The sequence below is a fragment of the Oncorhynchus mykiss genome, chromosome 19 (assembly GCF_013265735.2).
Source record: "Oncorhynchus mykiss isolate Arlee chromosome 19, USDA_OmykA_1.1, whole genome shotgun sequence".
Lineage (NCBI taxonomy): Eukaryota > Metazoa > Chordata > Actinopteri > Salmoniformes > Salmonidae > Oncorhynchus > Oncorhynchus mykiss.
Genome location: NC_048583.1, coordinates 47,332,820 through 47,347,574, shown reverse-complemented (window position 1 = coordinate 47,347,574; position 14,755 = coordinate 47,332,820). Strand labels below are relative to the sequence as shown.

At 41.6% G+C, this 14,755-nt stretch overlaps 1 long non-coding RNA gene across 3 annotated transcripts in view; it reads right to left on the bottom strand.

Moving 5' to 3' along the window:
* Positions 1 to 9,355: 9,355 nt before the first annotated feature.
* The window catches only part of LOC110498029, a 57,553-nt gene continuing 52,153 nt past the window's right edge, over positions 9,356 to 14,755 (bottom strand). For all 3 annotated transcript variants that reach the window (XR_005037760.1, XR_002469756.2, XR_002469761.2), the window contains 2 exons: positions 13,569 to 13,635; positions 9,356 to 10,237 (listed from right to left, as the gene is read on the bottom strand). This is a non-coding gene — a long non-coding RNA (uncharacterized LOC110498029). The remainder of the gene's footprint in view (positions 10,238 to 13,568; positions 13,636 to 14,755) is intronic.

Below are 14,755 nucleotides of genomic sequence, written 5' to 3'. Positions count from 1 at the left end.
CAAGGACCACACACCCTCTACACTGAATAGCAGGCTAGTGATTGATTTGCAAAGCTTGCAGTTAGCCACTGATTTCTTCCAAACCTCGTACATATGTTGAATTTGCGATTTCCGACTTGTTGTGTAATGTTTATGTCCAATGGCCGATCTATAATTTCTCTTCATATGCCATTGCCAGTAGATTGTCAACTTGATTCATGATGATGACTGCTTGTCTAGCTTGCTAGCTAAGAGTTTGCAGCGAGTCTTCTTGGATATGACGGTACAAGCTTGGCACACCTGTATTTGGGGAGTTCCTCCCATTCTTCTCTACAGATCCTCTCAAGCTCTATCAGGTTGGATGGGGAGCGTTGCTGCACAGCTATTTTCAAGTCTCTCCAGAGATGTTTGATCGGGTTCAAGCCCGGGCTCTGGCTGGACCACTCGAGGACATTCAGAGACTTGTCCCAAAGCCAATCCTGCTTTGTCTTGGCTGTGTGCTTAGGGTCGTTCTCCCGTTAGAAGATGAACGTTCGGCCCAGTCTGAGGTCCTGAGCGCTTTGGAGCAGGTTTTCATCAAAGATCCCTCTGTACATTGCTCCGTTCATATTTCCCTCGATCCTGACTAGTCTCCCAGTCTCTACCGCTGAAAAACATTCCCACAGCATGATGCTGCCACCACCATGCTTCACTGTAGGGATGGTGCCAGGTTTCCTCCAGATGTAACGCTTGGCATTCAGGCCAAAGAGTTCCATTTTGGTTTAATCAGACAAGAGAATCTTGTTTTATCATGCTCTGAGAGTCTTTAGGTGCATTTTGGCAAACTCCGAGTGGGCTGTCATGTGCCTTTTACTGAGGATTGGCTTCCATCTGGCCACTCTACCATAAAGGCCTGATTGGTGGAGTGCTGCAGAGATGTTTGTCTTTCTTGAAGGTTATTCTATCTCCACAGAGGACATCTAGAGCTCTGTCAGAGTGACCATTGGGTTCATGGTCACCTCCCTGTCCAAGGCCCTTCTCCCCCGATGGCTCAGTTTTGCAGGGTACGGCTAGCTCTAGGAAGAGTCTTGGAGGTTCCAGACTTCTTCCATTTAAGAATGATGGAGGCCACTCTTTTCTTGGGGACCTTCAATGCTGCAGACATTTTTTGGTACCCTTCCCTAGATCTGTGCCTCAACACAATCCTGTTTCGGAGCTCTCCGAACAATTCCTTTGACCTCATGGCTTGGTTTTTGCTCTGACATGCACTGTCAACTGTGGGACATTATATAGACAGGTGTGTGCCTTTCCAAATCCGATCCAGTCAATTGAATTTACCCCAGATGGACCCCAGATGAAATATCTCAAGGATGATCAATGGAAACAGGATGCACCTGACCTCAATTTTGCGTCTCAGAGCAAAGGGTCTGCATACTTATGTAAATAAGATATTTCAGATTTTTGTATTTAATGCATTTGCAAAAAATGTCTAAATAACTGTTTTAGCTTTGTCATTATGGGGTATTGTGTGTAGACTGCTAAGGATTTGTATTTATTAAATCAGTTTTAGAAGAAGCGATGTGGAAAAAGTCTAGGGGTCTGAGTACTTTCCGAAGGCACTGGATATGTATGTTTTTTTTTTTGCTAAACAGGTGGCTGAATGTCTCCTCACCACTGGATATTTTTATAGCCTAGCTTTTAGGAGAGGGAAGATTTTCAGATAAATATGGGTGATCAATATTTAGGCCTATTTCTAGGCAATGTAGTAAACTATTTAGGAAGTACATTTCCTTGGAAATGCTTTTCCCACATGCATAGGCTATAGTCTACTCTATTTAAGATTTACAATCGCACCTGATCTAGCAGATATGGTTACTGAACTTGAAGCAGCAAGAATGATGACAGCAACACTTGCTATGTTTGGCATAGGTCTATAGGATATAGCCTACCTTTTAGGATGCCGATTTGCAGGCAGAGACAAATAAATGGGTAATCGATACTTATTGAAAATGAAAAGCCTAACCTATGTGCGCGTTGTGCCTTTCCTTTTAAATTATGATTACATTTTTTTGATTGCACTTCAACTCCAGTTCTTTACATTATTAATATTTATTTATAGACATTGTAGTAAACTATATTCTAATCACATTTAAGCTAATTTCCTGTCTACCAAGTGATTATCCACCCATGTAGGCAGCCTCCTCTATTTCAATGAGACCACACTTACTAGGCGCACTTGAACTCTCACGTCCAATTAGGAGAGGAAGGCTACTGAAGTGAATAACACACAAAAAAATGTGCTTCTAATACAATAGGTAGGGTAACACATACAAAGCAGAAAGAGGACCATTTCCAAATAATCTGTGTGACCCGCGCCACAATGATCTCTGTCGGGACCCGCAGCCCTCTAGTGCACAGTTAGTACACGACACTGCTCATCATGTTTTAACAGGATCAGATGGTGACAGGGGTCCCAGTATGGTCAGACAGCCAGGGAAGACCAGTCTACGGAGCTCAGGTGAATTTTGCAGTATATTAACAGGGAAGACCAGTCTACAGAGGTGAATTTTGCAGTATATTAACAGTATCAGTGAATGATACAAAGTTCCATCTTGAGTTGATGGGTAGACCTACAGTAACTACAGGACAGCAGTTTAAAGTTACAGTCTGGGATCTGGAATAATGGTCATTTCAATGATCAAACCATTGATTCTATTCTTGGATAATATAAATTATATATATATATATATATATAATCAAAATATCTTCACAGATCTTCATTGTAAAGGGTTTAAACACTGTTTCCCATGTTTGTTCAATGAACCATAAATAATTAATGAACATGCACCTGTGGAACGGTTGTTAAGACACTAACAGCTTGCAGACGGTAGGCAATTAAAGTCACAGTTGTGAAAATTTAGTACACTAAAGAGGCTTTTCTATTGACTCTGAAAAACACAAAAAGAAAGATGCCCAGGGTCCCTGCTCATCTGCGTGAACGTGCCTTGGGCATGCTGCAAGGAGGCATGAGGACTGGAGATGTGGCCAGGGCAATTAATTGCAATGTACGTACTGTGAGACGCCTAAGACAGCGCTACAGGAAGACAGGACAGACAGCTGATCGTCCTCACAGAATAGAAAGAGGAGTGGGAGGCCCAGCTGCGCAACTGAGCAAGAGGACAAGTACATTTGAGTGTCTAGTTTGAGAAACAGACGCCTCACAAGTCCTAAACTGGCAGCTTCATTAAATAGTACCAGCAAAACACAACGTTAATGTGCAAGGGACATGAAAACTATGATCTTGTTAGAAAACTAAAATGACATTCCTATCTTAACAAAAAAAGTTTCATCGTTCACCATATTGTATGAATATCACCATGAATGGAAACTTAACATCCGAAGGGGGTTTCCTTCCTAAGTTACAATATTTGGTTCATACAGTTTTTAATAACATCACAACATGAAAAGCAATATGACATGATTAGTATTTAGATCCCCACTGACCATTCCTATCTTAGAAATATTGTTCCAATATTCGCTTTTTTTAATGTTTTTGTTTTGGCGGCAAAGGTTTCCTGGAGGACAAAGGAATTCCTTTGGTTGGTACTGAAGAGCAGGAAAGGGTTCTCCGCTGCATAGGATTTACAACTGGTGTGAGGTGTCATAAAACCGGCCCAGCCCCGCCTCTGCTCCCCTGTGGGAGAGAGGGGAGTCTGGCTATTTGTCAGCCATTTGCCAAGCTGATCTGAGGCCTTGGTTTCTTGACCAGGAGAGTCATGACAACACTTTATTCTCTCTGTGCAGCAAATATTGGACAAGCTGGATGCTATTTTAAGGCTGTTTGACGAACCTCCAAAGTCGATTTCCAAACTGTATCAAGGGTTGACAGAGGCTTTTCCCGATGACACAAAACATGTCAAACTAAATTGTGAGGAAGTACTGGTAAAAGCTATTGATGATGAATGTATACAGATATGTTTGAATGCCCAGGCATGTTCATATCATCTCAGACATAAATTACTGCAGTTTAAGACCATCCATAGAATGTACTATATGCCTGTGAAACTGAATTACATGCACTCATAAATGTCATTTGTCTGCTGGACATTTAAAATACAAAAGGGGACATACAGTATTTGCGTATGTTATGGTCTTGTGAAGGCTGTCAGAATTCTGACCCAACTATATTAATTTGGGGACAGGTCGAAGAACATCAAAAATTTAAGGCAATTTAGCTAACTAGCTTACTATTCCTAGCTAATTTGTCCTGGGATATAAACATTGGGTTGTTATTTGAACTGAAATGCACAAGGTCCTCTACTCCGACAATTCATCCACAGATAAATGTGTAAACCATGTTTGTTTCTAGTCATTTCTCCTCCTTTAGGCTTCATCTTCTTCTTTGGACTTTATATGGCGGATGGAAACCAACTTTAAGCTGCATTACCACCACCAACTGGGTATATGCTCCTAAAAACCAATGAGGAGTTGAGAGAGATAAGACTTGCAGCGCATCAAGCATCACAAATAGAACCAAGTTCTATTTTAGCGCCTGGCTATGCAGACGCTCGTGAAGAGTGTGGGTGCAATGATTGAATAACATGTACGTGTACATTTACGTGTACATGTGCTCGTGACACGAGCAGTGTGGTCAGCATGCATGACTCGATATTGAGCTCAGGTGCATCCTGTTTCCATTGATCATCCTTGAGAGGTTTCTTCAACTTGATTCACCTGTGGTAAATTTAATTGATTGGATATGATTTGGAAAGGCATAAACCTGTCTATATAAGGTCCCGCAGTTGACAGTGCATGTCAGAGCAAAAACCAAGCCATGAGGTCAAAGGAAGTGTCTGTAGAGCTCCGAGACAGGATTGTGTCGAGGAACAGATCTGGGGAAGGGTACCAAAAAATATATGCAGCATTGAAGGTCCCCAAGAACACAGTGGCCTCCATCATTCTTAAATGGAAGAAGTTTGGAATCACCAGGACTCTTCCTAGAGCTGGCCGCCCAGCCAAACTGAGCATTCGGGGGAGAAGGGCATTGGTCAGGGAGGAAACCAAGAACTGAATGGTCACTCTGACAGAGCTCCAGTGTTCTTCTGTGGAGATGGTAGAACCTTCCAGAGGGACAACCATCTCAGCAGCACTCCACCAATCAGGCCTTTATGGTAGAGTGGCCAGATGGAAGTCACTCCTCAGGAAAAAGCACGACAGACTCGTTGGAGTTTGCCAAAAGGGGCATAAAGGACTCTGTTCTGATGAAACCAAGATTTAACTATTTGGCCTGAATGCCAAATGTCACGTCTGGAGGAAACTAGGCACTGCTCATCACCTGGTCAATACCATCCCTATGCATTGTGGTGGCAGCATCATGCTGTGGGGATGTTTTCAGCGGAAGGCACTGGGAGACTAGTCAGGAATGAGGGAAAGATGAATGGAGCCAAGTACAGAGAGATCCTTGATGAAAACCTGCTCCAGACCGCTCAGGACCTCAGACTGGGCCCAAGGTTCACCTTCCAACAGGAGAACGACCCTAAGCACACAGCCAAGACAACGCAGGAGTGGCTTCGGGACAAGACTCTGAATGTCCTTTAGTGGCCCAGCCAGAGCCCAGACTTGAACCCGATCAAACATCTCTCGAGAGAACTGAAAATAGCTGTGCATTGACGCTCCCCTCCAACCTGACAGAGCTTGAGAGGATCTGCAGAGAAGAATGGGAGAAACTCCCCATATACAGGTGTGCCAATCTTGTACCGTCATACCCAAGAAGACTCGAGGCTGTAATCGCTGCCAAAGCTGCTTCAACAAAGTACTGAGTAAAGGGTCTGAATACTTATGTAAATGTAATATTTCAGTTTTTTTTTTATTATACATTTGCTCAAATTGCTCAAACTGATTTTGCTTTGCCATTTTGGGTTATTGTGTGTAGGTTGATGAGGGGCAAAAATTATTTAATCAATTTTAGAATAAGGCTGTAACGTAACAAAATGTGGAAGAGTGAAGGGGTCTGAATACTTTCCAAATGCACTGTATGCCATCATATTGTTAGTCAAAGTGAGATGGAAACTAATGTATTTTTGTCATGGTCTACTCCTACCAGAGGTTGCGTTTCATAAAGACCTAGGCATGCTGCATGGACAGGTTTTATACATTTCAAACAGGACATGTAAATACCCTCACGAACGCATGGAAGCAGATCTGAAGAGCACTGGATTTGACACAATATCTTTTGTGAATGGGGCCTTTTTCGAACATTTGCTAAAAACCTGTATGCTACCCAACCAGCATAGATGTTATCTGCATATGAGAGTTTTATGCTCTTGTTGGCTGGCCCTGGCTTCATATTCGTCGCCAAACCCACTGGCTCCAGGTCATCTATAAGTCTTTGCAAGGTAAAGCCCCGACTTATCTCAGCTCACTGGTCACCATAGCAGCACCCACTCGTAGCAAGCACTCCAGCAGGTATATTTCACTGGTCATCCCCAAAGCCAACTCCTGCTTTGGCCGCCTTTCCTTCCAGTTCTCTGCTGCCAATGACTGAAACAAATAGCAAAAATCACTGAAGCTGGAGTCTTATATCTCCCTCACTAACTTTAAGCACCAGCTGTCAGAGCAGCTTACCGATCATTGCACCTGTACACAGCCCATCTGTAAATAACCCCCCCAACTACCTCATCCCCATATTGTTATGTTTGTTTTTGCTCATTTGCACCCTAGTATCTCTACTTGCACATTCATCTTCTGCACATCTATCACTCCAGTGTTTAATTGCTAAATTGTAATTATTTCACCACTATGGCCTATTTATTGCCTTACCTCCCTAATCTTACTACATTTGCACACACTGTATATAGATTTTTTTATTGTGTTATTGACTGTGCGTTTGTTAATCCCATGTACAACTCATTGTTGTTTGTGTCACACTGTTTTGCTTTTTCTTGGCCAGGTCGCAGTTGTAAATGAGAACTTGTTCTCAACTGGCCACAGTCAAGATTCTGCCTTCACTCATTTTTGATGCTCAACTATTCAACCGAAAAGCTGAAACTTTTATTTTATTTTATTTTTTACATAATTTGCCTGCAACAAAGCCTTGTCTGGCTGAATATGCTGCTGCATTCTTCATCCCTCAATGGACTGCAGATTTTATACACAAAACAAAACAGAACATTGTATTAAAATGATTATCTTCAGGTAAAAGACATCTTCACATGTGGGTTGTGTGTGAGAAATGCCATCCTCTTAACAGGCAAAACAAATATTGAATTATGTCTGCAGGTGTAGAAAAAACATTGGCAGTTAGATTTGAAAATTCAATGTCAATATGTTTCTTCAAATGAAAATACAGTGAAAGTGCTTTCCCTGGTGGGGAGAATACTACCAGAGGATGCAATACCTATTACATGTTTGAAGACATGAAAAGGCTTTGAGAGAGCACTTTAGACCGAAGCCTTTACCAAAGTGACAAACTAAAAACGTCCTTCATGTTTCCTTCAGATATTGTACACAAGGAATGTGCAGGTAAAATAAATAACCCAGTGAGCAAAATGACATATTTTAGACGTCAGTGTCAGATATCATACAGGGGAAACCAAAGCATAGAGTTCTTTAGAATATACAGTACAGTCTGCTCCAAGAGGGAACTCTTTTGAGATTTTCACTTCTACAGCTCTTTCACCCTCGGGTGCCATAAAATCATATGGGGCATTTTCAACAGGAACATAGGCCTACAGGGTGTTGCCAATAGAATTGCAAGACACAAAAAACGAGTCATTCCATTTCTATCTGCACCCTGCTGAAGGCAGGTGTCTTTAACAACGGTGATCTACTCAATACTTGATGTTCAATAGATGCAATTCAAAGCTACTCTTGGTGTAAATGTACAAAATCGCAACAGAAAGAGAACGGTGCTTGACCTATATTGAGAGCAGTTGGCACATAGGAAAGTACAGTGTACGTCTGATGACAGCCATGTCAAGAAATGACTCATATGCTTATATACTACCACAGACTTGATCATTGGATTGCCATTGTTATGGGAACACACACTCTATTGAAAGTGCGTAAGTGCTGGTTAAATGGTTTGTCATATTGAGTGCATTCTGCATGGCCACACAAACATCAGAGAGCTGTAGATAGATTTGAAAAAAAATGGTAGACATATCTATTGTAATACGAACAACACGTTCTATTGCATGTATTCAATCCCATTTTAAAGAGACTCTGGCTTTGTAATTGGGAGTGATGATCGTATGTAAAATGACCCATATAGCAAGTAGCCCATGTTCCATGCTTCAACAACAGAACTCCTATTATACACTACCGTTCAAACGTCAACAGTGAAGATGCGACTCCAGGATGCTGGCCTTCTAGGCAGAGTTGCAAAGAAAAAGCCATATATCAGACAGGCCAGTAAAAAGAAAAGATTAAGATGGGCAAAAGAACACAGACACTGGACAGAGGAACTCTGCCTAGAAGGCCAGCATCCCGGAGTCGCCTCTTCACTGTTGACTGGTGTTTTAAAGGTACTATTTAATGAAGCCAGTTAAGGACTTGTGAGGTGTCTGTTTTTCAAACTAGACACTGTAATGTACTTGCCCTTTTGCTCAGTTTTGCACCGGGGCCTCCCACTCTTTCTATTCTGGTTAGGGCTAGTTTGTGCTGTTCTGTGAAGGGAGGAGTATACACCTTTGTACGAGATCGTCAGTTTCTTGGCAATTTCACGCATGGAATAGCCTTCATTTCTCAGAACAAGAATAGACTGACGAGTTTCGAAAGAAAGTTCTTTGTTTCTGGCCATTTTGAGCCTGTAATCGAACCCACAAATGCTGATGCTCCAGATACTCAACTAGTCTAAAGAAGGCCAGTTTTATTGCTTCTTTAATCAGAACAACAGTTTTCAGTTGTGCTAACATAATTGCAAAAGGGTTTTCTAATGATCAATTAGCCTTAGCCTTTTAAAATGATAAACTTGGATGAGCTAAAACAACATGCCATTGGAACACAGGAGTGATGGTTGCTGATATTGGGCCTCTGTGCGCCTATGTAGATATTCCAGAAAAATCTGCCATTTCCTGCTACAATAGTCATTTACAACATTAACAATGTCTTCAAATTGATCAGAAATAAAGTGATGTTATTTTATTGGATCTTTCAAAAACAAGGACATTTCTAAGTGACCCCAAATGTTTGAACGGTAGTGTACGTTCAAAGGGCTGATGGTCTAATATTTTCTGTACTATCCATTAAGTATGTACACTTTAAGAGGTCATTGAATGTTGAATCACAATCTCCCCTGACATGTCATGATTCACAGCCTGCTACCATAGTGTTAAAAGCTAAGAAGTAAACGTGGCGTACAGGCACCGCCTCTCACCGAAGAGTAAATCAGGAAAAGTTCTCTTTAGAAATGTTTATTGTGTTGTTACATATTAGTACAATATACCTCCACTCTCACAGAGCTATCTGCCGTATCTGTTGACCTGCTCCTTAACATGGATATTATGTTAGGCAGCCTTTTTAGCAAACTCCAAATTATTCTGCCATGTTCCCTTTCTGCGTGAGGCCAGGGCTGGCTGAAACCATTACTGGTAATGAGTGTGGAGTCCTGCTTCAGAAGGTTCAGGCATATAAAGTCACCTAAAAGCTGACTAATGGAATCCTACTGATGTACTAAATGCCATGGGCTTTTACAATATACAACATAACATGGCTATACAAATGTTCAATATTTTACAGACATGATACAGATGAACTTTCATGTACGATTCAGAAAGACAACCTCCCACAAGATAGGAGAAACAGGATATTTATAGAACTGGAGAACGGGTTGAGGGCCAGTCTGTGGAGATGCCACATTGATTAAGTGACTTCCAAGGTGACTTCCAACATATGTTAACCAGTGTAATGAATTTTTTTGGGAGCCCAGGAGGTGATGCCGTCAGTCAAGATGCTCTCAATGTTGCAGCTGTAGAAATTAGGACAAATCTTTTCAGCCTCCTGAGGGGGAAGAGCCGTTATCTATCCCTCTTTACGACTGTGTTCGTGTGTGGACCACGATAGATTCTTAGTGATCTAGACAACGAGGAACTTGAAGCTCTCGACCCGCTCCACTACAGCCCCGTCGATGTGAATGGGGGCATGCTCGGCCCTCCGTTTCATGTAGTCCACCATCAGCTCCTTTGTCTTGCTGACGTTGAGGGAGAGGTTGTTGTTCTGGCACCGCACTGCCAGGTATTTGGTGTTTGATTAGCTGTTGCAAAAGCAGCAGCTACTCTTACTGTGGTCCACACAAAACATGAAACATAATACAGAATGACATAATATAGAACATCATTAGACAAGAACAGAACTACATATATTTTTTAAAAGGCACACTACATATCAATGCATACACACAAACTATCTCGGTCAAATAGGGGAGAGGCGTTGTGCCGTGACGTGTTGCTTTATCTGTTTTTTGAAACCAGGTTTGCTGTTTATTTGATCAATATGAGATGGAACATAGTTCTATGCAATAATGGCTCTCTTTAATACTGTACTCTTTCTTGAATTTGTTTTGGATTTGGAGACTGTGAAAAGACCCCTGGTGGCATGTCTGGTGGGGTAAGTGTGTGTGTCAGCTGTGTGTAAGTTTACTATGCAAACAATTTGGAATTTTAAACACATTGTTTCTTATAAAAACAAGAAGTGATGCAGTCAGTCTCTCCTCAACTCTTAGCCAAGAGAGACTGACATGCATGGTATTTATATCAGCTCTCTGATTACAATGAAGAGCAGAACGTGCCGTCTGTTCTGGGCCAGCTGCAGCTTAACTAGGTCTTTCCTTGCAGCACTGGACCACACGACTGGACAATAATCAAGATTAGACAAAACTAGAGCCTGCAGAACTTGCTTTTTGGAGTTTGGTGTCAAAAAAATCAGAGCATCTCTTTATTACGGCTAGACCTCTCCCCATCTTTGCAACCATTGAATCTATATGTTTTGACCATGACAGTTTACAATCTAAGGTAACACCAAGTAATTTAGTCTCCTCAACTTGTTCAACAGCCACACCATTCATTACCAGATTCAGCTGAGGTCTAGCACTTAAGGAATGATTTGTACCAAATACAATGCTCTTAGTTTTAGATGTTCAGAACTTCCTCCTTATAGGCTGTCTCATCATCATCGGCCATCAGCCCTACCAGCGGTATTTCGTTGGCAAACTTAATGATGGTGTTGGAGTCGTTTGCAGTCACGGAGTCGCGGGTGAACAGGGAGTATGGGAGGAGACTGAACATGCACCCATGAGTGGCCTCCGTGTTAAGGGTCAGCGTGGCGAATGTGTTGTTGCACACCACCTGGGGGCGGCCAGTCAGGATGTCCAGGATCCAGTTGTTTAGTCCCAGGGTCCTTAGCTTTGTGACGACAGGTGTCATACACATTTTGACAATTTCATGACTTTCATCAAATTTCCATGACCAACAATTGGCGGCGTGTCCATGTATGTATAAAAAAGTAAACAATGTGGAATCAACACTGGGAGGCTGCTCTCTGATCCCATGTACCATCGCCTGTCATTGAGCAAGGAACTTAACCCCACCTCTAAGTAGAATACCTGTTAAGCAACTGTATAAAACACATGTGGTCAACCCTCAGTCTGGAGAACTACTGTGTGTGCAGGCTTTTGATCAAGCCCTGCTCAAACACGTCAGAGACAGTTTATCAAGGTCTGGTTGAGCAGTTCAATTCTAAAATGTGGTTTGTTAGAGGGGGACTAGAAAAAAAGCCTGCACATCCATTAGCTCTCCTGGAGGATAGTTGACCACTCTTGATGTAAAACATTACAACAAGATACATTTTATGCCTTTTTAAATAATTAACTCATTCAATATAGCAAAGATCAAATGGCTATGGCAGGCTAGAAATATTTTGTTCAGTGAAGCAAGCCCACAAATTTTCTTCAGGAAATGTACCTTTTCTAGTTTAGTTATATACAGTATATCTTAACTACCGTAGAAGTGTTTACTTTGCAAGCTGACTAGCATATATAGTGTTGCAATGTCCCATACATAGGAAGCCCAAACAAACCAGTTTTGTAGCCACATAAACCAAAAGAAAGGCTACATCTAATCTATTTTCCTAAAATGTATGTTCGCGATAAGGGGAAAAGTATTATTTTGATTCACATGGTTCGATTCACTGCAGTTGAACCAAATCCCAACTAATACAATGGTGAAGTGAATCGTGCATTTCATCAAAAATATTAATTTAAATTAATTAACTTTGTATGGCCTTATTCGCTCGTGTTGGTGGATAGTTTTTTGGGACATGATGAAAACATGAATACATGGTAATAATAACTAAACAGCTAACTAGAGGGTTCAGATGTGTTTTGAATTGGCTCTCTAGTTAGTCTGTTCTCTATCATATTTTATAGGCCTACCTGCTGCTGCAATGTCCGACTGTCTCTCTCTCCTTGAGCAAAGGCACACATGCAGGTGACGCATGCAAACACAGACCTGCTAGTGTCATTCCGATCCTGGCTGATATATTGGTTGCTATTAAATAAATGACATTATCAGAAATTATTACATTAACTTCCATGACTTTGTAATGTAATAATTGTCAAAAACTTTTCCAGACCATGTGATGAACTTGGAGGGCACTATGGTGTTAAGCGCTAAGCTATAGTCAATGAACAGCATTCTCACATAGGTGTTCCTCTTGTCCAGGTGGGAAAGGGCAGTGTGGAGTGCAATAGAGATTGCTTCAACTGTGGATCTATATGAGAATTTGAATGGGTCCAGGGTGTCTGGGATGATGGTGTTGATGTGAACCATGACCAGCCTTTCAAAGCAATTCATGGCTACAGATGTGAGTGCTCCGTGGCAAAAGCAATTTAGATAGGTTACCTTAGCATTCTTGGGCACAGTGCTATGCTGGTCTGCTTGAAACATGTAGGTATTACAGACTGGGCCAGGGGGAAGTTGGAAAATATCAGTAAAGACACTTGTCAGCTGGTCAACGCATGATCGGAGTACACGTCCTGGTAATCTGTCTTGCCCTGCGGCCTTGTGAATGTTAACCTGTTTAAAGGTCTTACTCCCATTGGCTACGGAGAGCGTGATCGCACAGTCGTCTGGAACAGCTGGTTCTCTAATGTCTGGTTCAGTGTTGCTTGCCTCGAAGAGAGCATAGGAGGCATTTAGCTCATCTGGTAGGCTCGCGTCACTGGGCAGCTCGCGTCTGGGTTTCCCTTTGTAATCTGTGATAGTTTGTGAGCCCTGCCACATCCAACGAGCATCAGAGATGGTATAATAGGATTCAATCTTAGTCCTGTATTGACAGTTTGTCTGTTTGATGGTTCGTCGGAGGGCGTAGCGGGAATTCTTATAAGAGTCCGGATGTGTCCCGTTTCTTGAAAGTGGCAGCTCTAACCTTTAGCTCATCGCGGATGTTGACCGTAATCCATGGTTTCTGTTTGGGAAATGTATGTATGGTCACAGTGGGGATGATGATGTACTTAATAAAGAAGCCGGTGATTGATGTGGTCAACTCCTCAATGCCATCGGATGAATGCCGGAACATATTCCAGTCTACGCTAGTGAAACAGTCCTGTAGCTTACCATCCGTCTGACCACTTCTGTATTGAACCCGTCACTGGTACTTCCTGTTAGAGTTTTTGCTTGTAAGCTGTAATTAGGAAGATAATATGGTCAGATTTGCCAAATGTAGTGCAAGGGAGTGCTTTGTATGCATTTCTGTGTGTGGAGTAAATATTAATTGAGATTGTTTGACATTGCAGCCGACAGTGCAGGCAACTGCCAACTGACTGATCTACATAGAATATTGCATTATAAATAACAAATCATTATTATTTGTAGATCAGTCAGTCAGTCACAATTCACCCATGACACATTACGGTTTTGCTTCTCTTGAACACAGCCACCGTCACTGAGAGGTACTGTTACTTTAAGAGTGAAAAGGAAAAGGGTAGATGGGAGGGAGGGCAGGTTGAGGGGTTAAACAAAGTGAACCAACAAAGACCACATCTTTTTTTCATATCAAATTTAATTATGTTTCTGAGTACTGCATGTCTACTCCAACAATAATTTGATCAAAAAGCATACAAAAATAAAACATGAAAACATGATTGTACTAAAACATTCCTTACAGCAATAAAAAAAGGCACATGGGAAATGAAAAAGAAAACTAATACAGGTCTGATATCATCTTTGTACATAACTACAACTTCACTAAACAGTTCCAAAAACATACATTGTGATCCGTTGTTTCTACTGTAAACACGACGATACGTCTTTGAGATACCATGAAAAGTACTATAGGAATTTAATAAATTATTATCTTGTCCTGGGCGATGGGCCACTTCAACAGGTCTGCCGGTCGTTTGGTAACATCCAGAGTGGCCATTGTGCTTTGTCATTTCACAGGTGACTCACATCACTACACTCAAGCATGCTAGATGCAGACCACTCGGAGATGCTAGCAGCATTCAAAATGCATGATTTCCAGCCTAGTGCAAACAAATCGCTTTAAAAGACCAGATTAATCTATTTCAAGCTGTTATTATGAGTTGTAAGAGTCGTTCAGATAAAGAGACTGAAGCAGGGTTAACATCGGCGTGTTTAAAAAAAAACGCTTCACATACTTTATCCACAGTAAGAGGCATCAGGTTTATTATTATTATTCTTGTACGATACAGTATGCATACATTTTACAACGTAAAAATAATCTAGCCAGATAAGGGTAATGGATGGAAGAAAAAAATTAAACAGTATGGTGCCATTCTCTA